The following is a 27,565-nucleotide window of genomic DNA, read 5'->3' on the forward strand; positions in this document are numbered from 1 at the left end:
GTGTGTGGCACTTACTCCCCTAGAGTCTTGACAGCAGACACTACATTCATTCATAAACCATTTGCACTTCGAATATCTGGGTCTGTGTTGGTGATGGTCTAAAATGGTAGCCTAAGACATTTCTAACTCAACATTTATTATAGACATTGATTGTAGAAAAATTGTAACAAATTCATTTATTGTTAAGACTAATACACGCTTTACTGAATCTCTACTCACCAGACATTATTAGTTTTTCCGGAGCTTCCCAGGTATTCCTGGGTTAGAGCTAAGTTTTAACCATGAGCTGAATCTCCAAAGCTGTGATCCAAGCAGTTTGATCCAGTTGACATTGACTTGTGCTCCTTTCTGGACAAAGCACCTGTCAAACCACATGGCCAGCAGAGCGCTAGAATTCCTTGCCTCTCTTTTAGGGAACAGGAGGCTTGGGTAGTGGGACACTCACCAAGGGACTCGGTATTTCTTTTTGGTTTTAAAAATAAAACATTCTTACAAAACAAGCCTCTGGTTTCCAAACCACAACATTCTGAAGCTGGAGTTTTCAGGAAACCACTGAGTTTCTGAATGAGATGTTTTTCACTCTCCCCATTGTTTTGAACTGTCGTGTGCTCTTCAGAACACTCTGATGTCTACTAGTGGAGCCATTTCATGCAAGGCCTAGTGAAGATGCTAATGCAGAATGAAAGGCAAGAGATGCATCTCTTCTTTATTTGGGTTTCGGGCTTTTTCTTTGATACAACGGGGCACTAAATAAGTTCCATAACTGTTCTGTCGCCTGTTTCAGAAGTATCTGTCTGCGTTTCTTTTTCTGTGGCTGGATGAAACAGGCTGAATAAATGAATAATGCTTTGTGTTCAGCTTTCTTTCTCCTTCTTTATACAGTCCAGGATCCCAGACCAGGGGATGGTTTCACTCACAGTGGATGGGTCTTCCCACTTCAAATAACCTGGACAAGATCCTCCTCCATAGGCATGCCCAGAAACCTTCCCACATGTGATTCTATATTTTATCAAATCAATAACTGAAATTGATTATTGCACTATCCAAATGGATGCTGTCTTGTGACCTGAAAGCTCTGGTCTCTGTAGACAATTTCACAGAATGCTTGTAAGTTATGTCTTGGGCATACAATAGAAAAACCTAGCAAGCTTCCTTAACTAAGAACTCTGGAGACACTCTATCAGGCTGAGACAACTGCTTTAACAAGTGCAGTTTATGAATACGGTTTAAATATGTTTATTTATTCCCCATATACCAGTGGAAGCTAGAGAAAAGTATGGATGGAAGCCTCACTTAACATAGTCATTCAAGGATCTATGTTGTTGGAGGATTGAAACTTGAGTCTCAAGGTCCCAAGGCCCACCTAACCAAGGAAAAGGAGCAAAAAGAATTCTATGGTCCAGAACTGGACATGGTTGATAATAATTCTATTGCTTTTTTAGGTCAGAACTTAACTATGTGGTTTCACTCATCATAAAGTGGTTTTTAGCTGGATAATCACTCCCAAAGGTTCTCTGTGCCAAGGACATGAGATTTTGAAGGGTTGTTATCCACTTCCATCCTGTATCCTACCAAATTTCTCTTAAGGAACTTTAATCAGGTAGAAAATTAAAATGTAGGCTTAAAATGGATGGAAAAGACTGTTTTACCTATAAGTAGTTTTGGCGACAATATCTTCATGACTGCTTCCATTGTCTTCATGGAGCAAGTGTAGAAGAGGGTATAATGATTATCTAAATTATTCTATTGTTAAAAAAGACTCAGGGGTCAGAGAGTATGTAGTCAGTATGATCCTGGTAGATCCAAAAAGTGAAAGTGAAAAACCCAGCTGACCCTCCTCCCTACTTTTCCAAGATCCAGAATGTCCATGAAACTCCTAAACTCCTCCTTTTTCTTCCTGGTGTCCCTCTCTCTCTATCTGAGTTGGCCTAAATACTCTATGGTTTATTCTGGTCATCTGAGAGTGGACTCCATCCTCTGAATCAAGGTTCAGTTTATTGACAGTTTAGGGGGACAGAGTAAATGGATCTTCAGCAACATTTTGCTCTTTTTGTCTGAATAAAAAGGAAAGGTTTTAACTATAACATAGTAAAACTATGTACAATACGAATATTCATCAGGTATTGTCTAAATAACAAGAATGGTATTAACTTTAACAAAGTAAAACGATATACAATAAGAATAATTATCAAGTAAGATATACATTCACAATGTCCAGTTCATTTATATTTGGCAAACTCAGAGAAAATGCTCTATATTCTATCCTCTTTTAGTGAGTCCAAAGTTTTATACCTAATTTACTGTATATCATAACCAAGAAGAACTATAATAATAACTGTCTCATTTTCAATCCCATTAGAGAATTGAGAAGGAAATAATATTACCTGAGTAAACAGGAAGTGCAGAGCAAACAACTTCCAAACTGTAGAAATGACAGAGACATCTGGCTGCCTGGACAGTCACCCCAAGACTCCTCTGCAACATTGGGCATCTATCTATATATTGAATTATAGGCCCAGGATATCTAACAGATTTTTGTTTTTGTAAAGCAGGAAATTTTTAAGGACTGTCTTAACTCATCTTGGCAAATTTCAGCAGTTCCTTTGTGTCTTGCTTGTCCAATTTGGACAACATTCTGTCAGAAGTCGAGGTAAGGGCAATTTTCTCCAGTGGCCAACTTGGCCACAAATGAAAGCAAACTCCATATATAGATTCTTTGATGTCCAATATTTTTTTCTAAGTAAAAATTGGTGCTGCCAGGAGCAAATGTGTCTCACTGTCAAGAAAAGTTCTTATATTATGAAAACATCTTAAATGCCAGATTCTATAGATCTCTGAAGTGTTTGAAGACCACCTATCTATCTATAATATGTCTCTGTTTGAACTTGAAAACATATCTAACATGACTACAAATTTGTTAGATGACTAACTACTAACCTGTATTTCTTAATTATCCTATACAGTTTGTGATAATAATTTTCTAGGACTAAAATTTACACAGTGTTTTCAAATGAGCTGAATAGGTATAGTGCCTTAAACAAGATTAGAGACATATATACAATATAACAAAAATTAACCTTAATTTTTGTGTCAATATACAATATATACAAGAGTAGAAACATGCATACAGTATAACAAAAATAACCTTAAATTTGTATCATTGCATAAAAATTTATACTAATGTAAAATATTTGAGACTAGTATTTTCTTCTTTAACTTAGAAATAAATGTAATAATCAACCCTTTAATTCTATATCTTCCCTTTTTTCTTTTTACAACAAGATCCTGGAATCTAATCCCCTTTTGATTAGCTTTTATTTAGTTGTTGTTTAGACAGAAAGGGGGAAATATTGTGGAATATTTGTACACTGTGAAGATGTATTGCTGTGATTGGTATAATAAAAAATTGAATGGTCAACAGCTTGGCAAGAGAGATAGCTGGGACATCCTGGCAGAGAGAAAATGCTGGGAAGAAGGGGAGTCACCAGCCAGATGTTGAGGAAGCAGGAACGGCAGTACAGAGTAAAGGTAACTAAGCCATGTAAAAGAATGTAGACCAAAAAAATATGGATTAAGTTATAAGAACTAGTTAGGAACAAGCCTAAGCTAAGACCGAGCTTTCCTAATTAATAGTAAGTCTCCATGTTGTTTTTTGTGAGCTGGAAACCCAAGAAAAATCTGTCAACAGGAGACTGAGAAAAGGAGATGGGGAAAAGTGCGAGACTCAGTGGAGGGAGTCAAAGAAAGGGAAGGGTGGAAAAAAAAAGAGTGGAAAAATATAACATAATGAGAAAAAGAAACGGGCTATTCTACATATATTTGGTGGATTTAGAATAACTAACGTTTATTTATTCAATAGAGACTTCATGTGACCTTCACTGGCCTCTGGTTCCCTTTCAGTCCAGACATGCTCTAATGTTGGTTTGTTCACCTTTATCATTACAGCAACAAACATTCTTCATATACATGGAAAGGCTTTGTATACTACAAATTTATCCAACTGTAGTTATTAGAAGTTATAGGAAAAAACTTGTATTGCCTGAATAAATCAGAAAATCACAGCGTATGAATCACAATTTCATTCTATTTTATTTTTAAAATGCATACAAAGGAAAACATATATCTTTGCTAGACAGTTTGGTAGGTCTTCCCAAAATGAACATCAAGAAACAAAAACCACTATTGCTCTTGCCTCCATCCTAGAAGTGTTAGGAATGCAGACATGAGACACCATGACTGGGCTGACATACATATCTCCCCCCCACCATGATTGAGGTTCTCTCTCTATCTTAAATGAAAACAGAGTTTTCTCTCATACAATATATCTAACCACAGTTGCCCCTTCCTTCATTCACCCAGCCCCCAGTTCTTTCTCTCCCAGATCCACTCCTCTTCTACTTCCCTCCAGAAAGGAACAGGCCTCCAAGAGACAACACCCAAACAAGATATAACAAGATAAGGAGAAAGCCTGCATATCAAGGCTGGACAAGGCAACCCAAAAGAAGGAGAAAGCAGGCAAAAGAGTCAGAGGCATACTGTTCTCACTGTTAGGAGTCCCACAAATCCACCATGCGAACAGCCACAATATATGCACAGAGGACCTGGTGCAGAAACTGGCAGGCTCTATGCTTCAGTCTTTGTGAGTCCATGTGAGCCCCACTTAGTTGATTTGGTGGTCTGTGTTCTCCTGGTGTTCTCCATGTCCTCTGATTCCTATAATCTTTTCTCCCCCTCTTCTGTGGTGTTCCCTGAGCTCTGGAGGGATCTGAGGAGACCTCCAATTTAGATTCTTTCTCTCCATATAATGTCTGGGTAGGTCACTGCACCCACTCCCATCTGCTGGCAGAGGAAGCCTCTCCGATGACGACTGGACAAGGTGCTGATCTATGATGTGAATATTCTTGTCTCTTTTGCTCTTCAAGGGCATTTTCTGTTTCTAGTTTTCAGCTGTTATGAGTAATACTGCTATGGACCTTGTTGTACATGTTCTTTATTCTGCATATATTTATGTTTCTTTTGAATATTTACATAATCATGGAGCTTTTATGTATGGAGAAGTCTTATATTCTTCTTCAGTAGACATAGCTGAACAGTTCTTCTAAGTATTCCTGACAATATGTTCTCTTACAGGAATGTAGGATAGTCCCAGGCCTACAACGCAACCAACTTTTAAAAGTATTTTTAGTTTAGCAACTCAGATTGGCACCTGCATGTGTGCACACATTATTAATACACACTGGCTTTAAAATTCCCCAATGGTTAATGAGTTGGAGCCTTTTTTGTACATTATTATTCATTTGAATATCACTTACCATTTGCTACAAAAAGAATCCTGTTTCTCCCTCCCTTTCATCTTCCCTCCCTCTCCTTTGACCTCCTCTCTTTCCTCTCTTTGGTCTTTCTCTTCCCTCTTGCAGGATCAAAGCTGGACTCTTGTCCACACTAGGCAAGCACTCTGACAACAGACTATATTTTCAACCTTTCCACAACAATCTTTATTGTTTCATAGGAATGCATCACGGAGTTTGGGAATCAGTCCTTAGTTAAATGCCAAAATTGCATGTGTTTTCTTATTCTGTGATTTTCTATTTTATACCTTTGATGATATCATTAATAATACGCAAATAACCATTCACTCTTCATTTCTTTAGGCAAAATTCTTTGTTGTGTGGATAACGTTTAAGAAAAATTTAAACCCTATAAAATGATGAGGATTTTTTCCTAGGATATTTATTATACCATCAGTAACCTATACATAGAATCCACTTGGAAGTGAAGTTTAATATACTATGAAGACTGTTGATAGCAATACTTTTTCATTCAATTGAATGCCTGACTTTTCAAACTCTATGCATTCACCGATTCTTCACTTACAGTAACACAGTTATGTCTTGCTTAGCAGTGCTTCCAGATGTCCAAATTATCTGTGTCAAGTACAACTTATAATTCCCTTCAGAGAATCACACTTCTTAGTGAACCCACCATTCTTAGGAAGTTACATTCCCATTTGGAGATGGTTCTCAGCTTGTGTTCTGTACTTGGTTAGACTTCAGTTGCTTTTCTTTTTATGATTACTTAAAGTCTACACAACTAATAAAGAATTAGTCTAATGTCTTCTCCAAAGGAAACTCATCTTGGGTTTTGTTGTTGTTTTTTTAGAAGGTTACCAGTTCTCTCAATTTCCCTATTGCAGTGGTGAAGTATGCTGAAAGCAACTTAAGGAAGAAAGGGTTTATTTTTGCTTACAGTTTGAGGGTACAGCCCTTGACAGTGAGGCAAGCCACAGTGGCAGGAGCTCCAGGCAGTCGGTCACATTGCATACAGAGCCAGGAAGTAGAGACTGATTAAGACTGGACTCCTAGAATGTTGACAATATTAGCCCCCATATTAATTTTTGATTCAGTTTTTTCCATAGATATCCCTATTTAGATTATTTATTCTTTTCTTGAGTTTTAGATGAGGTTAATTTTAAGTTTTATCTGCTGTCAGACCTGTACCATGGATCTTCTCATAGCTTTTCTTTACAATACCTTTACATTATACATCCTAGAATATATAGTGGTGTTTAGTCATTCACTTCTGACAACAGCAATTTTTGCCTTCTTTCCCATTTTTTTCATAGTTACTTTGGCTAGAGATTTTCTGAGCTTTATTTATCTTTTTTTAAGATAACAGACTCTAAATTTAATATTTTTATTGATTTCTTTTTTTCAGTTTCACTGGTTTCTGATTTGATTGTTATTATTTTTTATTCCACTTACTAAGACTAAGATTGAATTTTCTCTTTGTTTCCTTCTTTTCTAAGATGAAAGTTTAGATGATTGATTTCAATATCTCTTATGTTTTAAATGCACTTTTATTTTAACTGACATGTAGTAGTTGTACATATTTACGAGGCACACTGTGATATTTTAATGCATGCATATCATTAGTGATTAGGAAAAGCTAATTAGTATACATAGCCCATTAGATGTCATTTCTCTGTATTAGAAACAAAAAGCCTTTCTAGTAGGAATTTTTCTATATTTTACTATTGAAGTCAAATACAGTGGTCCTATTCTGTAGAACATTAAGAGTCCTCATCCAGATGCAGTCTGTGACCACTGTCTGTCCTCTGTCCATCCCTTTCATCCCTAAACAGTTCTGAGGCTCTGGTAGCCATTACTCCATGCTTGACTCTCATGAAGTTTGCTTTTTATTTTCATGTAAGAGTGAAAAATATGAATATGTATGTATGTACATATGCATATATATGTGTGTATTATTTTATATGTATGAGTGTTTTACCTCCGTATGTGCTTGTGTATTACATGCATGCATAGTGTCCATGGAGGCCAAAAGAAGTCTCTTGAATCCCCTGGAACTGGAATTACAGATAACTGTGAGCCAACATGTGGGTGTTAGGAATCAAACCTGGTCCCTCTCGAAGGGCAGCCAGTGTTCTTAACCACTGAGCTATCTCTCCAGTCCCAAGTATACATTATTATGTTTATATGCATATTCTGTCTTATCAGATATCACATTTTTGTGCATATATCCAAATAAAATCATGTTCTTTACAAATGGATATAATTTGGTCTTCATTTATTGTTGGATATTATTTCTTTCCTTCTCTTGTCTTATTGCTCTGGCTAAGACTTCCTCTACTCTTAAATAGGAGTGATGAAAATTGAAATTTTTTTCCTTGTTATTTTATATAAGAGGAATACTTTTTTTTAAATTAATTTTGTATCAGTTGCTTTGCTGAAAGTGTTTATCAACTGTAGGAGTTTTCTGGTGGAGTTTTTTGGGTTATGTAAACTATCACGCTGTCTGCAAATAAAGATACATTGACTTCTTCCTTTCTAATTTGTAGACCCTTTCCCTGTCTCAGTTGTCTTCTTGCTGTAGCTAAGAAGACTTTCAGCACTGTGTTGAATGGGTATGGAGAGGGTGGACAACCTTGTCTTTTTGTGATTTTAGTAAATTTGAGTTTCTCTCTATTTAAGTTAATGTTGCCCGTAATCTTGCTGCAAACTGCCTTTATTATGTTGAGGTATGTCCCTTTAATCCTCAATGTCTCCAGGACTTTATTATGAAGGGGTGTTGGATTTTTGTCAAAGGTTTTTTTCTGCATCTAATGAAATGATCATGTGGTTTTTTCCTTTCAGTTTGTTTATATGGAGGACTGCATTAATCTATTTATGTATGTTGAACCATCCTTGCATCTCTGGGATGAAGCCTATATATTCATGGTGGATTATCTTTTTGGTGTGTTCTTGGATTCAGTTTGCAACTATTATTAATACTTACCTTATACAATTACTTCTCCATTTTTTTAGTGTTTTCATAGGTTTTTTAAGGGATTTATTCGCTTCTTCTTTAAGGACCTCTATCATGGTCATAGTCTATTTTGATTTTTTTTCCTGTGCTTCAGCTATGATGCAACCCTCAGAGCCTATTATGATGGGGTTGCTGGACTAATATATTGTCGTGGCTGTTATTGATTGTATTTTATTTTGGCATTTGGGATTGGGAAGATGTAATCCTAGGTGCTGATATCTGGTCTTGTCTTGTGTTTTGCTCCTTGGTTTCTGTTGCCCTCTCTGGTTCTTAGGAGAGAGTGGTGGCTGTTTGTTACCTGGTAGGCAATTTTTCTGGGATTCTGACAGTTGTGGTCACTCTGGGAGTTCTGGGTAAAATGTGTTTTTGTGTATTGGCATTTGACATGTAGGGATGGGTATGGGCTTAGATGGCTGAAACATTCTACTGGAGAGAGGAAATCAGGGTGTTTCACCAAAGTCTGCATTGTATCTTGGGAATGGGGGAGTAGAGTGAGGAGAGTCTGTAACAAGTTGTTTGCTACAGAGTTGAGGTGGATGTAGAAGAGCAGAGAGAAAGTGAAAATTTGAAGTTCACTCCCTGCTTTCCTGGCCTATTTGTTTCTTGGGCATGCTTGGCTTTGGGTTCTCAGAGAATGTCTGCTGGAGTTAGGGGTGGGACAGCAGGATGAGTGGGGAGGGAGGGTGGAGGAGAAGATCTGTGTGATCTGCTGGAAATGGGGAGCAGAGAAAAAGAGTAGGGGGTCATAGCAGATGATCTGCTACACAGATGGGGTGAGCCTATGGGCTTAGATTTGGAGGAGAGAAGGGAGAGTGACGAAATGCAGTTGGTCTCCCTGCCCCCTTGACTGGAGTGGACTTTGGGTTCCCAGGGATTGCCTTGCTGGAGTTGGGGGTTGACATAAAGCAATCTCGGTATTGAAAATTTTTAAATTGATTTATTCTCAAACTTATTGGCTCTTTCCTTAGCAAAGGCAGTCACTGTTGGTCCTGTCATCAGAGACCATCTTCATTTTTGTGACAAACCTTTCATCTCCATCATTTGTTCTTCTATCCTTGCTTAGAATAACCATCTCCTCAATTACACTGCTCATTTGTTCTTGCCTACAGCAATCATTTTTTACTATAGCCATCAGCACATTCAAATTTATTTATTTATTTATTGTGTCTCGTGTTACATATATGAAGGAAACAAACAAACAAAAATACAGAAGCCAGTAAAAAAATAAAGTACATGTTGAGATTACTTGGTGATATACGGAAGCGTTGCCATACATTTCAACCTGGTGTAGACTCCAGGAACGGAAGGGCAAAGACATTGTCATGGCACAAAAGACATTAGAAAAAGAATATACAAATTCTAATAGTAGTAAATACAGTCATAGGGTTAAGATCAGAGACTAAAGTGTAAGTGAATTCGAAACTGGGTCAGGGGAAATTATATAATAATGAAGAAAAAATTAAGTTAATAAAGCCTTAAGGACCAGTAAAACCATGTCAAAAAACAAATATGAGTGTACATGGAATAAAGGAAATAAAGAGGAGAAATATGGTCTCACATATGAGAAACTTAAAAGTCAGTATTCTGTCATAACAAACAAAGGACTGAAGAGACAAAACAACAATAATTATTCTATCCACCAGAAAAGTGAGGTTACAGTTAAATTGGAAAGATAGACAGGAAACTACAGAGAATCACAACTTTCTGGAATGATAAACTGTACAAATCATACCAGGCTAGGAAAACTTTAGTTGCTGAATTGCTGGAGACCCAGAATGGGTAAGGACTGAGAATTAACATCCAGGGAACCTCTTCATTAGAGGCCTCCACACTTAGCCTGAGTACATTTCATCTACAGCACTCAGTCCTGCAGGCTGTGTGTTCATGGTTAACCCAGCCACATCTTATCCACAAGACAGCGTTTCATGTAGCATTCTTCCCAGTTCTCCAGCTCTTGCAATCTTTCCGTTTTCTTCTCTGCAATTTTTCCTGGTCCTTTGGGGCTGGGCACTCAGCAGTTACTTGTTCTCAGCCCTTAATCTGGTTATGAGTCTCCGCATTAGCTGTTATTCCCTGCCAATAGAAGCTTCCCTAACGGAGGCTGAGAGCATCACTAGTCTGTAGCTATGATGATAAATATTTAGACTGAAGTTAGACTACATGCTCACTTAGCAAAACTTCAGCAGTATCCTTCCTTCCAGGGTTTTGGATGCCCACAGCCATCAACTTTTGACTAGGTTTATGGTACCAGACATGTTTTATTTCGTAGGCCTCAAATTTAATCATAAAGTGATTAAAGAGAATTTCCTCTAAGTAGTCATGCCCCTCTAGCAGCAGTGGGCACATCGTGCCTGACAGGGAGTACTGAGTTATACAAGGTTGGGTAAGACCATTGATGACTTTTGTCCCCAAGTGGACTACGTAGCACCTTCCACCACTTACAAATACTAGCTAGCAAAGTAGATGCTGTAAGCTCAATTCCAGCTTGACTTCTCCGTGTCCTGTATCCAAAATGTGTGATGTCTTTAGCAACAGGGTCTCACCATCTAATTCTGGTGGTAAATCAACATCACTGGCAACAGTCTATATTGTTTATATTGTTTTGTTGGTCTCATAGGGAGGAATCGCACACATGGTACTGAAATTTTCATCCCATCGCTTCTGGGAGCACTATTATTATTTCCTAATGTGGAATACCACCATTCAAACTCTTTCCACACTTTTTTATTTTCAAATTTACAAGTTATATTTTCTGTTAGCTAATAGAATGATTGGTTTCCATATGATTTTTCTGTACATACTTAGCTGTGGTTGGCCCTTCCCTTAGTCCCATTTTCCTCCCATGTTCACACTGCCATCTCCTTCAAACCTTTACACACCTACCATCATTACACACCTACCATCATTACACACCTACTTTCATATATATATATATATGCATATATAAAAATGTATATATATTTATTATTCTCTCTCAAAGTCTCTGTTTCTAGCCATCATTATAAAGACCCTATCTTGCTTTCTGCTTTCTACTGTCACTCCAACTTAAACACAGAAATCTAAAAATCTGAAGTTAAGATCCAGATGGGAGCGAGAATATACACGTGTCTTCCTGGACCTAGGTTGCATACCTAATTCACTATAATATTGTCCAATTCTATCCATTTCTCTAAAAATGTTACTTTATTTTTTTAGTTGAATAGAATTCTGCAGTGTCTGTGTACCACCTTTTCATTATCTGTTCACCCGTGGAGGAGTATCTGTGTGGATGCTGTGTACCGCTTCTTTTCTCGGTGTTTAATTTTGGAGTTGTCTGTATAGTCTAGCTACTAATCCTCTATGAGATGCACAACTGCAAAAGTTTTCTCCTAGTCTGTGTTCCTCTTCATTTGCTTGACTGCTTCCTTTACTTTACAACCCATTTCACATTTCGTAAGATCCCGTGTGACACTTGTTATTCTTATTCCCTGAGAGAATCGAGCCCTCTTTAGAAAATCTTGACCTTTGTCTCTTGCTTGTAGCAATATCCCTTTTCCGATAGCATTTTTAGAGTTTAAGGTCTTCTGTTTTGTTATGTTTTAAGACAGGATCCTTCTACATAGCCTTGGCTGTCCTAGAACTCACTATGTAGACCAGGCTGGCCTCAAACTCTCAGAAAGCTGCCTGTCTCTAACTCCTGAGTGCTGGTATTAAAGGCACACAGCACCACACAGAGCAAGTTTCAGATCTTTTGCTGAAATTTTTGATCCATTTGGTGTTGACTTGTATGCAGACTGAGCGGTAAGGATCTAGTTTCATTTTTCCACATAAAGATATTCAGCTTTCTGAGCACCATTTGGTAGCTTTGTTATCTTCTCTCTCGTGTTTATTTTAAGCATGTTTATAAAATCAGGAGGCTACAGTCGTGTGGACTTACGCCTGGATCTGTCCTTTTTCACTGATCTGTAATATGTGTCTGCTTTTGTGTCAGCCCTAGTCTGTTTTTATTACTATAGTTCTGTATTTTTGACTTGAAGTCAAGTATGGTAACATAATTATTAATCTTTTTTTTTGCTCAGGATTGATTCAGCTATCTGGAATCTGGCAGCTTCCACATGGATTTTAAGTTTGTTTGTTTGTTTACTTCTTTCCTATTTCTGTGAAGAATGGCTCAGAGACTTTGAGCGCATTGGAGCAATCTATTGCTTTTGGTAGGCTGGCCATTTCCACATATTAATTTTTTTCATTCATGTGTACAGTAAGTCTTTCCATCTTCCGATGTCTTAGTGAATTTCTTTCTCTGGAGCTCTCAGGTTTTTATTGTAGAAATCTTTTGCTTCCTTGGTTAGGCTTTACTCAAGGTATTTTATTTTTCTGACGTTATTATGAATAATATCATTTCCATGATTCTTTCTCAGTGTGTTTGTTGTTAGTATATGAAAAGACTACTGATTTTGTGTGTTCATTGTGCATCCTGCTACTTTGTTGAAGCTGTTCGGTCAGTCCTAGGAGTTTTCTGGTGGAGTCTTTATCTTGCCTACAAATTGGTATTCTTGGGTTTCTTTTCCTAATCACGTCACTTTTATTTTATTGCTGTAGCTAAGACTTCAGGAACTGTGGCGAATATGAGTGGCGAGAGTGGACACTTTTGTCTTGCTTGTGAGCTTAGAGGGAACCCTTGGAGTTTTCCCTCCACTCAGTATGTTGTTGGCTATATATTTGTTACAAAGAGATTTTAAAAAAATGTGCATTGGTGTTTTGCCATGGGTGTCGGGTCTCCTGGAACTGGAGTTACAGTTGTGAGGTGCTATGTGGGTCCTGGGAATTGAACCTGTGTTGTCTGGAAGCTGAGTCAGTGATCTTAACAACTGAGACATCTCTCCAGCCTCCTACAAATAACTTTTATGACATTGAGATATGTTCCCTTCATTCTTATTCTCACCAAAGCTTTTATCATCGAGGAATCTAGGATTTTGTTAAAAGTCTTTTCTGTGTTTCTTGAGATGATCGTATAATTTCTTTTTCTGAGTACATTGATATGATATGTTGCACTTAATCAAAATCAAGAGACACAATCAATATCCCCGTGTCTCTTGAATAAAGCCAACTTGACCATCATGAACTATCTTTTTAATGTGTTCTTATATTGGTTTGAAAGTATTTTGTTCAGACTTTTTTATCTATGTTCATCAGGGGAATTGATCTTTAATTTTCCTTTTTTGTTGTTGTTGTATCTTTATCTGGTTTTGGTATTTGAATAATCTTGGTTTTGTAAAAAGAGTTTGGAAGCGTTCCTTTTCAGTTTTACAGAATAATGCGAGAAGCATTGGTTTCAGTTTCGTTAAAGGTCTGGTATAAATTCTGCAGTGAATCCATCTGGACATGGGTTTTTTATAGTTTGGAGATTTTTCATTACTGCTTCAATCCCATTGCTTGTTATAAATCTGTTTAAATTATTTATCTCGTCTTGATTTTAACTTTGGTAGGTCACATGCATCTAGAAATTGACCTATTTCTTCAAGAATTTTCAACTTAGTGACATCTAGGTTTTGTGTCCTTATGGCTTCTTAATGTCATTGTTCTCTTTCGTTTTCTCATCACTAAGTTTATTAACTTGAATCTTTGCTCTCTTTCTTTTGGTTGATTTGGCCAAGGGTGTGTCAATCTTGTCAATACTTTCAATTCATTGATTATTTATTATTATTATTATTTAATATTTTATTGTTTTCTGCCCTGGTCTTATTTCTTCCCATCTACTGCTTTCAGTTTGGTTTGTTCTTATTTTATCCAAAGCCCCAAGATGCATCGTCAAATGACTTATTTGAATTTTCTCCTATTTTTATTATTTTTTTTCCTTTTTCCCCTTCTATTGAAAATAGATTTTTTTCCTCACACAGTATATTCTGATTTTAGTTTTCCCTTCCTCCTTGCAGTTTCACACAATTTTTGCCTCTCATTAGAAAACAAATGGACTTCTAAGAGATAATAATAAAATAAAACAAAACAAGAATACATCAGAATGGGACAAAAGGAACAGAGGAGAAGAGTGGGTCTCTGTGTCTATATCTGTTTCTTGTGCCGTTTCTTGGGATCTCATAAAAACAATCAATTGGAAGTATATATATAAAGGACCCATAAGATAAAAGAAGAATAAAAATAAAAATATAAAAGATAAACCTAAAAAAAGAAGAAGGAAAGCTATGACATGACATATGGAGAGAAGGAGCCTCCAACTCTGATGCTGGGTTCATTTTCTGTTGACCATCTACTGTCGGGCGTGCAGCCTACCCTTAGGAGTAACACTGTTTTTCCAGTGAGACTCTCTCAGAGAAGATTAAATTTTCACTGGTAAGTAGTTATCAATTGGAGCTAGCTTTTGGTTTGAGGCATAGGGAAATGTGCCCACTTCTCCTTCCAGCTTCCAGAACCACATCTGGTGCAGACCCATGCAGGCCCTTTGCGTGCTGCCTCAGTCTCTGTGAGTTCAGCTGTGCCTCTAACCTGTTGACTTAGAAGGCCTTGTTTTCTTGGTGCCCCCAATCTCTTCTGGCTCTTCCATGCTTTCATGGGGTTTTCTGAGCCCCAAGAGGAGGAATTTAATAGAGTCACCCTGTTTAGGATTGAACATTCCAAGTTCTCTCACCCTCTGCATAATGTCTGGCTAGGGCATCTCTGTATTTGTTCCTGTCTGCTGCAGGGGGAAGCCTTGCTGATGATGGCTGAACTCTGCTCTGGTGTTTGTTTTTCGGTGCATGCACTTCAAGGCACGAACTTAGCTCTCAGGGCTGTCTTCGTAGTGGATCATAGATTTCTATATGTTCTGTTTTCACTCAGTTCTAGGAATCAAAAAAAATCCTCTTTGATTTTTCTCTATGATTCATTCATGTTCAAAAATGTGTTGTTTAGTCTTAGTATCTTCTGTAGTTTTTCTTGAGGCTGATTTCTAGCTTTGTTCTACTAAACCAGCATTAAAAAACTCTCATCACACTCATTTTACAAAGGAAAGAAGAATGAAGTACATAGACTTCTAAGATGTCATTTGTGATTCTGAAATCTAAAAGGCTCTGAAATGGAAGTACTTTTCCCAGCTTTCGACACTCATTTGGCTGGAGTATAAGGCTTTTCATGGCATTTTCTTATTGATTTATTGTAACCATTCCTACACTGAAAGTATCAATGGGATTGATAATGGCCTTTCAGGCCCATGGTTCAGTTACATGCCACCGTGTATTGCATTACCTGTCTCGAATAAAGAACTTCTGAATTCTAAAACAAATCTTTTCCTAAGAGCTTTGGATGAAGGATTTTTACATCTTTTAAGGAAAAAAAAATGTTGTAGCATTTAAAATGGTCCATAACATGTTTATCGCACCTTTCTGGAATGTGACAACTTTGCTGAAATAGTGCAAATCCACAGACGTAAGAATGTCACCTCTAAACGGCTTCTTGATAAGCAGATTGAACGATGCATATAGATTTCTCACGGAAGTACGGAGACATTCTTGTTATATTTCATACCAGAAAATTATATTTCACAGAAGCTACTAGTGATGCACTATTGAGTTAAATAAGCAACCACGACAAATTACATTCCACAAGATGAAACTAAATGACCATTCATTTATATGTCTATGGAAGGAAAAGCAGCAATTTTAAAACCACAACCTACCGAAGCCAAAGATGCATGCTGATTTCCCAAACTGTAAGAATTCTTACTTTCTGTAAATTTGCATGCACCATCCAGACTGCTTCATTCCAAAAACTGTAATCTAGCCAGCCTCCGAAAGCCACGAGCAATGTTAACTATGAACATGAATGTTTAGTAACATTTATATAGTAATTTTACTAGATAAAGGCTAATTCTGCTTGATCACAAGACATAGAAAAATGAAAGTCCCAGAACTGAACTCTTTATATTGACATAGAGTTTTAATTTTTTCACTGTGTTTTATTTATTTTTAATTCGTTCTCTGTGTCTTTCACATCCTGCATCTCCATCCCTTTCCTCTCCCCAGCCCTTTGCACCCACCCTCTGTCTTTGCAACCTTCCTCCCCCAAGTAAAATAAAATTTAAGAGAAGAAAGAAAAAAAAAGAGAAGTAATAAACTCAATTTTGTCTTTGAAGCTGTAGTATAGCACAGTGAGTCACGCAGCAAACCCCTTTTATCTACGTGGCTTTACCGGCAACTGCTCATTGCAGAGTCATTGGTTTGGTTCGAGGCCTCTGGTTTCTGCTACTCTGTTGTTGCTGGGCCCTCACTAGGATGCTTCGTGTTTGCTCTTGCCCAGTGTTGTGGAAATTCTGCAGCTTTGAGTCTGCAGGACTGGTCCCTTCACTTGCTCCTGCAGATCATAGTCTGGGTGGATGTTGGGGTGGGCCAGCACATAAGCCTGGTTCTGGGCCTGGGGTTGGTTAGCCCACCAGCTCTCCCTTGTCCTCACCACCAGGGTGAGCTCTCCTTCATTGTCTTGGCAAGTTCACACCTTGGGGCTACGAGCAAGGGGCTGGGCCAGTTCTGCTTTCCTGTCTTCCTGGTTGACCCTTCCACACCTACACCTTCAGAGTCAGCTCTACTGTGTTGCCCAGGCCTGTTGTAAGGAACACTCTTCCTGGTGCTGAGGCAGGACCAGCTCTCCTGGTATTATAACCTCAGGGCCAACTCCCCCACCTACCTTAGGTGTTGATGGATGGGAGTGGGAGTGGGGTGGGTGGGGGAGGAAGGGCACCTCTCCTGTGCCCATGCCACCACATGTCAGATGAGTAATTGTGACGACTCTCTCTCTTCCACGCTCACAAATTTGGGGCTGGCTTACCTACATTTCTGCCAACAGGATTGGCTCCCTTGTGCTGCCCAGGTGACGTGCGGGCCTGCTCTCCTGAGTGGTGCAGCTGGTGGGGCAGCTCTCCCACCTTTACAACCTCAGGGCCAGCTTTTTCATCTGCCCCAGGCACAGGAAGGGGGACGGCATCTCTCCACCACCCACGCTGCCATTTGACAGACGAGTAATGGGGTCAGAGTTTTAATTTTTATGAGTAGTTCCTAACCAGTTAGGATCACATATTGGTCCAGGCAGGTGGGATGAGGCCAACAGTTACGTTGCAGGGTTAGTGATGCTTGGTATAGGGCTACGGAAGGATGGGAAGAGTCAGCTCTTCTTGTACAACACAGTCATGATAGACATTCTCATCTCTGTGTGGACACCGAGGGTTCCATGTGCAGCTGTTCTTAAACATCAAGATTAAGGAAATATCTCCAGCATCTTTCTTGTATGTAGTTTTCAAGACTCACAAAACACACATTTTCTAATATTTTATCACAATCACAGGAGGACTTTTTTGGGGAGGAGGAGTTTTGAGACAGGGTTACTCTGTGTAGACTAAGCTGTCCTGGAACTTGCTTTGCAGACCATGCTGGTCTCAAACTCACAGAGATCCACCTGCCTCTGCTTCGTGAGTGCTGGGATTAAATGCATGTGTTGCTACCACCCCTGCTGCAAGTGGATATTTAAAAATGATTCAATAAAACAAGTCATATTTTAATAATAAGGACAAGTACAAACCTCTTAAATTTGTGTTGGGAAACAAATGGTTCCAAAACAAGTGGGTTTTTCACTTTGAGGTTTGGGGAAGAGAGAATTTAGAACTAAATAAAAATTGCATTCTTTCTTTTTAAAATTGTACTTTAATTAAAATAGAATTGAATTACTTTCCCCATCCTTTCCCCCCTCAACTCCCTTCTCTGTACTCTCCCTCCCCTATCTCCTATGCCCCTCAAATTGATAGCCTCCATTTCTTTGATTATTTTGTCAGGCAACTAGATATATTTTGAATATCTTACACTTCTAATATATGTTTATAATCTGAGATGTGTCAGCTTTATCCTCAAGACTTTGAACTGGGGCCACCTTCCCGTGACACCTCCAAGATCACCATTACTTTTGACAATGGGACGCATCTAGACCAGCATAGCAGCAGCTCAGGACCTGCTGACTTCAAGGTTGTAATTCTTTTCCTCTCTTCCCAACTTCTTGTCACAGAAGGAGAGATAGAACTGAATGTGCTCCTGGTGTGTAGAGTCACAATGGGGATGATGTCCTGTGAGTTTAGTCAACTCAAAGCAAAGATGTAGAATAAAGTTATTGCTTTTCTTACTAACCGTATGATCCTTGGGAGGTTGGCTTTGCTTGAAAGAATAAGTTTGCATAGGGCATATAGGTATACAAGTTCACGAGGATAGAGATACATATTCTAATAATACATTTGGTATACATGCTAAAATATACAGATACCTAAAGTTATTTTTGATTATATTTATGTTTTGTATGTGTGCATGCATGCATGTGTGTGTATGTCTATTTGAGGAATATCTGTGTGTATGCCACCGCATATATATGAATGTCGGAGGAGAAATTGTGGGAGTCAGTTTTCTCCTGGTCCTAGAGATTGAACTCAGTTTGTCAGGTTTTGGGGGAAGAGCCTTTAATGACTGAAGCATGTCAGTGGATATATATATATATATATATATATATATATATATATATATATATATAAAAATTTAATATATATATTAAAAACCATTTTAAAGATTATAATATAGTTACAAAATTTCTCCCTTCCTTTTCTTCTCTTCATGCCCTCTTATATACCCTCTTTCTATTTTCATTCAAATTAATGACCTCTTTTTTAAATTAAGTACTATTGCATGTGTCTATATATGTAAATATACACATATATTCCTAAATACACAATGCTCAGTCTGTGTAATGTTATTTGTATGCATGTTCTCAGGGATGACAGTTTGGTATTAGGCAACAGGTTGGTGTGTTCTCCCTGGGGACGGCCACCTCTCCCACTCTCAGCCCTCCTCAGTTCTTTAAAGTTCTTTGGGCAGTGTTGAGGCTTCATGAGTGTTTTTCTCATCGATTTGGGCATGCACACTGGTTCTGTCTTTCTTCAGCCCATGCTTGGGCAGTCATGTTGCTGAGACTTTACATGCATAGCTTCTGACATTGCTAGAGTGCATAGATAAACATATTTGAACAAAGTCTACACTTGATCTTCAGTTCTTAGGACATATAACCTGAAGAAATGATCTAAATTTTTTAAAAAGTCAGATTCCACTTTAATAATACAGAAATTCAAGCCTCAGAGTTTGTATGCATATATTTATATGGAATTTAAGCAAAATTAAGTAAGTTAAATCACATCTCTTCAGTACTCAAAAGATTTATTTTTTGAAATGACTTAGGGATGCTTGGTAAATACTAGGGGTTATCTTTCCTTTGGTAAAGCCATACATGTGAAATATAGGCTAAGATATTGGGTTAAGATGGGTTTCTTCAAAATTCATCATTTATTAAGCATGCATTAAACACCAATTTATACAAATAATTGTACCAGGTGCTCATATCTCAAAAGAAATACAATCTGAAAGAAAGAGTATGTCATAGTGTTGTCGTTGTGCCTTTCATCTGTTACTGAGAACTAACCACAATTTAGTGCAAGAACACAGTGCAAGAATGGAGTGTCATCAGCCATAGATTATAGAGAATGGGTTCTTTCTATGCAGGACTGTGTGGAGATTTGGGGAAGGCAGGTGGAGAATCGAACGCTGAACATCCATTCCAAGTCACTATTTATAGCTGTACTCCAGAACTGGAATGAGGGTTTTATGTGCATAGTTCCTCATTTTAAAGTGATTTGCTTCAATTTGATTTCAATTTTCCTGTGGTTGAATAAATAGTATTATTTGCTCATTAAAATGCACATCTTTGCTCTTATTGTATGACAGTTTTGTGTGTCTGTTCACCATGTGTGAATCTGGTCCCTGTGGAGGTCAGAAGAGGGCATCAGATGCCCTGGAACAGGTGTTACAGGTGGCTGTGAGGTACTGTCAGGGTGATGGGAATCAAACTGGGTCCTCTGCAAGAGCAGCCAGTGCTCCTAACCTCAGAGTCACCCCTCCATATCCTGTATTATTTGCTGCTTATGGAGTCCATATTGTACCCATCAAGCCTGTGATGGCTAGTTCTCAGTTAGTCCTGTACGGGTCTAGGTGGGACCAGAGTGGTCCTAGCAATCATTGCACTGAGAGGTGAGTGGCTTCAGCTCTTCAGTGGAAACGGTGAGACTGTCATCCTTGAGAACCAGGCACTTCGGGCGCATAAACAGCCGACTCTGGGAACATCTTGTTCTGAAGTGAAAGCTCAGAGTCCTTGCTTTGAGCAAATTTACTTAGAAAGTGAGTGGGGCTGAATCTTATGCAATTGTTTGACTAAGGCTGACATTCTTGGGAAAGATACTTATTAAAAGGTAAGTGTGCAAATGACGGAGAAATTCCGAGGAAGGGGTTTAAGGCAAAAAAAAAAAAAAAAAAAAATAGAACTCGGGAACCATTTGAAAGTCAGCCGGTGAAGTCATGGAAACTGCTAACCTTTGGAAGACAGTTCCGAACTCTGTTCCGAAAGACATTATGTGCTACTCAACTACCTCTCTGGGATTTGAATCTCCAGTCCTGTTCCTCAGCCGCTTTCAGTCGCTCACAAATACTGTTTACTCGCGGAAAATCTTCCTGGGGACTGAAAACGTTATCTAAGTCCTACATCTAACCTTCTTGAGTTATAACGTGGGCTATCATTTACACGAACAGCCAGAGTGTATAAAAGTGGGATAGCTTGAAGTGGGGATGTCTGGACTGCAGAACATCCAAATGCTGGATTTAAAGAAAGGCACGTTTGGTTTAAAAGGAACAATACGCTGGGAATGACCAGCAGTGATCTCTGCCAAGGCCAGAGAAGGTCTGTGGTGTTTTCTGCATAGATAAGATGGCATTTGAAACAACACATTGTTTATATACAAATAGATGCTATTACATAGTACTTGGAAACAGTTTGTTCTCTTAAGTAGGTCAAGCATCGCCCCCTGATACCTTGTTTACACCAGAGCAACTCAATGAACATAAGTTAATTTCTTTACAAATACTGCAAAGGAAACCAAAGTTGGACCTCACAAATTCCCAAGGAACAGAGTTCAGTCCGATGCTAGTGTGTTGCCTTTTACTTATGTATGAAAGTTCATAAACTCTTGTGGGTTTTAATTACTTAAAAATCTGCATGGACCCACTGGCTGAAAACACTTTTATTAAATGTTTGAAATGTTTTCCTGAAAAGAAGGCTTCAGATAATGTCATATGGACATAGATGCTGGATTCCCCCATATCAACCTTTAGCTTAATTCTCTGATAGCTTAAAGGGTGTGAGCACTCAGGTGTGAGATCAAATTGCAGAATCTCAGACGTGTCATAAGTACACCAGGGTCATCGTGATGTTCTCTTTGTGGTATCTTTGCCTCTTCTGAGCAAGCAGCTCCAGACAGGAGAACCTAGGCAGAGTTTTTGTTCCTTTTCAAGTGTTCTCCTCTCCCTCACCCCTCGGGTCTTAACCAGCCATCCCAGGCAATGACGGGCACACTCTGCAATCGCTTTTCCGGTGAATCCTAGTTGAACGGCACAGGGAAGACCCTGCATTCCTTGGGTACCACCCCTAGAATTCTACTCCCATTCCCCTCTTCTCTTCTCACCCCTCTCCAAATTCTAATGGTAGCAATCAGGGCCAATGGAAGTCATATCATAATCTCTTTTCTAATGCAGGACATACAATAATACGATGTAGGTTTCATCAGAGCCCGAACCTTCTTCGTGTGTTAAAAGTGAAAATCCAACAACAACAACAACAATAACAAAAGAAATAACTCACCCACCAACAGACTTATAGGTTTAAAGCTAAGGCAGGATTTTATTTTGAGGCTAAAGGACACATGAGAATAAATGATTTATGTTTTTATGCCTTTTCATTTTCTTTCCTTTTTCCTTCTCTATTTTCCTTCCTTCCTCTTACTTTCCCCCCCTTCCCTCCTCCCCTTCCCTCCTTTTCTCTTTCCTTTCTGACTTCTTTCTCCTCTCTCCATCCTCCTTCTTCTTTCTTATTAAATAAAACTTCTTTATCAGTACAGTGACTAAAATACAAAGACCCAGATTTATCATATTTCCTCACCTTTTCACTCAGGGACCTTGTTCTGTAAGGTCTGAAGCCCTTAACAAAAAGCCTGAAGTTCTGTGAAGAGGAGCTCTATATTCTCAGAGGCAAGTTCTAATTTCTCTCCGGAATTTTCTCACTCTCTTGCTCACATGGTCCGTTAACTTCACTCTCTTCTGCCTTTGGGGAGGATCCTTGTGAGGTGTCTGTTCCTCTTCTTTCTTTGACAGCTAAAGCCCACACTGCTAATATTTCTCATGCAGATAAGTTCAGGGAACTGGTGAGCCAGTGCTTTGTGACGACAACAATCCAGCAGATAGTCCCAAGCAATTGCTGCTAATAGGTTCAGTTCAGTGGTAGGTAAATATGCTCTTTTTAAAAATCTAATTAATTAATTAATTTTATAACCCAACTAAATTTCCTCCTCCCATTCTCTTCCTCGACCTCCTCTCTGCTTCCCCACATCCACCCCCCTTTCAGTTCAGAAAGGGGTAGGTCTCCCATAGGTATCAACAAAGCATGGCATATCAAGTTTTGGTAACATTAAATACCTCTCCTGGTATAACGGCTGGGCAAGGAAATCCAGTATGAGGAAGAGATTCCCAGGAGCCAGTCAAAGTGTTAGGGACAGGCCCTGCTCTCACTGTTAGGAGTCACACAAGAAGACCAAGCTATACAACTGTCCCATATAAAGAGTCTAGGTCATTCCCATTCAGGCTCCCTAGTTGTTGGTTCAGACTCTGTGAGTTTCTATGAGTCTGGGAAAGAGATGACTGGAAAGTGGGCTGGGGGAGACATTTTGGAGCCAGGTAGAAACCTGATGCAAGGGAAACTTCCGTGAATCTAGAAGGATGACTCCAGCTAACACTCCTAACACGCATGGATGCATAGCCTGAACTGGCCATCTCCTGTGGTCAGATTAGTGACCACCCCAGAGGGGTCAAGCATATCACAAGGTAAATATGTTCTTAAAAATGGATTGTACACATATTTCAAATGAACAAGATCTTTTTTGAATTTTGTTTTCTTTTCAAGAAATGAGTGTTTTGCTTGTGAAAATGCTTGTACTTCTCTTGCACGGATGCACTTCTGTTTATATGTGGTGCCCGGCTGTGATGCTGCCTCTGTATTATGGATAGTTTAGATCACATTTTTGATTTCTTAATGATAGAGTGATCTTATCCTCATGATTTGAAATCCTAATGAGTCTAGGTCTAGTGAGACCTTGGTCTGAGGTTTAAAATCTCAGTGGACTGCATTCTTTTCCTATTAATCTATGTCTTCCTTTTTGAACCAGAGATATCTGGCCACGGGGCTCATTTAACAGGTTCTATCTCTCACATATAACTCTACCTCCTAACAAATGATCATTTCCTTACATAAGTGTAAACAAAGCATCCCCTCCTGAAGGCAGAAAACTCGAGTGGAGTTCTGCATCTGGGCACACCCATTTTATTTCTCCCCCAGGGGACCTTTACACATAGGTTTAGTGGTGAGTTTGCATATTAGAAGATCAAGTCTCACTTAGAGGCCAAGGAGGTCAGTCTTTCGTGGCGGGTGGGGGATGGAGAATGGAAAAAACAGGAATGTCTTAGAAACAAACACTGTTCACCAAGAGCATTTCCTGCTTTTCCAGTGACCACTGAAGAGGTCATTTTCGGGTATATTTTTACATCTTAGACTAGCTTTAAATTTATGGGAGAGTTGCAAAAGTACTATGAAGTTCCCCAAAGCTGGTGTTCTTGACCTACTGTTGAGATACTACCGTGGCATAATTATCACCGTTCATGAACCGATACCAATGCATTCTTAGTAACTGAAGTTCGTCCTTTGTTGGGATTTCTTTTTCGTACTTTTTAGAATCAAAATTTGTTGAGAAGAGTAGAATTGTCTATCCCTATTTATAAACTCTTCACTGTATGGTTTAATGGCAGACCTCTGGAATCTCCTATCCGCTTTCATTTTTAATCCATTGCTGTCACGTATTAATTGCTTCTGAAGAAACCCAGTCAAATTTCGAAGAAAATCAGGACCAGAAAGAAAAGTGATGGCTTAGTATAACTGAGAAATGGTTTTGAGTTCGCGGAGACTTGCTAGGAAGCATATCAGAATCCAACAATGAACCCAGTCACAGTTGAGGACTGTGCTAGTTCTGTTTTCAAAGCCGCTTCTCTTTATGTGCAGCTCATTTCTCTTTCCATGCTGCATATTCTTGTGACTTTTTATTGCAGCAAGTGTTTGGTGTATTTTCCTAATCATGTATATACGAGTGAAGATCAGTAGCTTTAAGAAACAGAAGTCCTGCAGTTCTTCGTACAGGGTTGAGACCTTCTGGGCTTTTCCCTTCCACTTTGGTATGTCTGTTGATCCCATCCTTGCTCAGCACATGCTTGGACGGTCACGTCGGTGAGACTTCACGGGTCTACTTTCTGACATTACTACATTACTAGGAGACACATCGCACAGCAAACTCCTTGATCTACTGGTAAGTTTGGGGGATCCATCTACTTCAGCCCTTCGTCTTCTACACGCTCCTCCATATTGTGACAGTTTCTCAGACTTCATCTTCTTTGAGGATGGAAGTGTTTGGCAGTTTTGACCAAGTATTGGTCAGACTCTTTGCAGAGATTCCTCAGTTTGGGTTTATCTTGATTTATTTATTTGTTTTCCTCTAGATTACATTAAGGTTTTGGGTTTTTCAGAGAAAGAAAACCACAGAGCTAACATGCTATTTTGAACACACTAGGTCAAGATACCTATGGTTTAAATCATTTATCACTGATGACAGATTTTTTTTTGGGGGGAGGGGTTGCTGTTCAGGGTAGCCTTGAAGTTGTGATCCTCTTGCCTCAGCCTTCTGCATGTTGCAATTCCAGGCCTATGGAATCGTTCTGGGTGTAATGTTGGCTTTTAAATGACCTCATTGAGACAGTGTCTCAATTTGATAGTCAGTCTGTATGTTTTTAGTACTCTAATCTTTAGGAAGTCATAATGTATGTACAACATTTGAGGGGTGGGATGCTATGTTTTCCTTTCTTGAGTGTGGAGTAAGTATATATATGTTTGCTATTTTCCATTCTTTTGAATAGGAAGTTTATCTATCTAGTTAGTTATTTAATGCATTTTTTGTGGATTCAAAAATGTTTATTTCTTGTTCATTCTTTTACTTGGGCTATTGAATACTCTTGTCGTTGGTTTCCAAATTTTTTTTTATATACTCCCAGGGTCTTACTAATCCTAGGCAAGGATTGTACAATTTAAATATATTCTTCTTTTCCAGGTTTTTGCGTTTTGAACATTTCTTTATACGTCTTAAAGCAATAAGTAACTCCAAGCTTATCTCTGTATTCTCTGTTCTAGTCTTGGAGTTAATCATTCTTTAAAGAATATCAATTCTTTCCAAGGGAAATAGTATTATCAAACAAGATCTAGGTGTTGATTAGCAGACAATTCTTTTGATGTATCTTAGAAGCTGTCTGTGTTATTTTTTTTTTTTGTACTGGGCACATTATCTGAGAAAATCAAAGGAAGAGAAAGACTTATTTTGGCTCACAATGTTAATAGTTTCAGTTCATGAGACTTGGTCCTGTTGTTTCTGGGCCTGGGGGGAGATAGAGCATATATGGCAGGAAACTTTTCACTTAATTCTGTCAGGAAGCAGAGAGAGAAAAAAAAGCAAGGGTCTGAGGAAAAGATACATCCTTCAAGGGTGTGCCCCCCAATGTCTTATGCTCCGCAACAAGACTCCTCCCTTTTTTTTTTTTTTTTTTTTTTTTTTTGCTCTTGTCACTTTCTCATAGCACATTTTGATATGAATCCATCAGCAAACTTAACCGTTGATAGTTTAACCACCCCTGGACATTGCTGCATTGGACCAAATCTTCAAACTTCTGGATGGGGACGTTTTCCTCCTTAGATGTAGACTGAGGTTTTTTTTTGTTTTTTCATTTCAACGTGTAGCCCTTGCTGTCTTGGAACTCATGCTGTAGAGCAGACTGGTCTCGAACTCACAGAGATTCACCTGCCTCTGCCTCCTGAGTGTTGGAATTAAGGCATGCACCACCAAAGTCCCAAGTTGATGTTTTTAAATTACTTAAAGTAGACACAAGAATCCAGTTATTCAAAGACACAATTGCCCCAGCTAGAATGGTTTAAAATCACCTCCAAAGAGTTTTCCTGGAACAAGTGTTATGGTGTGATCCTGACATTCAGAAAAGCATAGCAGGTATCTGTTTTTTTGTCCTTTTTGCTGGCAGTGATGTGTACTTCCTGATTGGTTGATAAACTTATTCTCATCAACATCTACACTGAGTTATTCTGATGTCACTTTGATTGATTTGCTATCTGTTCCGTAAGGAGGAGGTTATACAGTTATTAACATATATACAAACCATTCTTTAAAATATTATGATAAATGTTTCAGGTTGAAAAACTAAGCATAGTTGGTAATGAATTACACACCAATTATCTCAGTCTAGCTACAGAAATGGTTTTCATTTATTGTTTCCCTTTTCACTTGACAACAATAAACAGGTATTGAATTATTTTTTGAAATTTATTACATTTTCATGCATCTTTACACAATATAAAGTATTTTATATATTCTTAACGTCATGTAAAGGATCTCATTATAACCTTTTAAAAAGTTTACCTATATCCAGTTCAAAATAGACAGTCCTGAAAACATATACATCCAAGTGTCATTAAAAAGACTAAGAAAAAACTTGTATTTATATATTTAGAAATATATACATATATGTGTATGTATATATGTATATATACACATATATACATATGTATTGAACAATTTAAGAAAAACGAGGTTATGATTTTGAGAGAACAAGGGAAGGCGGAAATGGTGTAATTATATTATAGTCTCAAAAAGTAAAATAATAATAATAATAATAATAAATAAAAGAATATATACTCATTCCAAAGTTTATTATATACTTTTGACACATCCTATGTTTCATTAGCTTATTCCTTTCATTGCTATACTTTAACTGTATAAAACAATATACTTTAATTGTATAAAGCAACATATTCTTGTTGATGGCCATTAAGTGATCTTAACTCACTTTTATTAATACAAATACTGTTGTAATGAAGATAAAGAAGCATTTTCATGTGTTTTTCGATGAGAAGTAGAGGCTTGGCCCCATCCCCCATGGCCTTAGAACTGCCAGATCCTATCTTCAGCTACACAGTCTGTGAACTTCTGATTTGAATT

Source organism: Myodes glareolus, chromosome 15 (assembly GCF_982192425.1).
Source record: "Myodes glareolus chromosome 15, mMyoGla1.1, whole genome shotgun sequence".
Lineage (NCBI taxonomy): Eukaryota > Metazoa > Chordata > Mammalia > Rodentia > Cricetidae > Myodes > Myodes glareolus.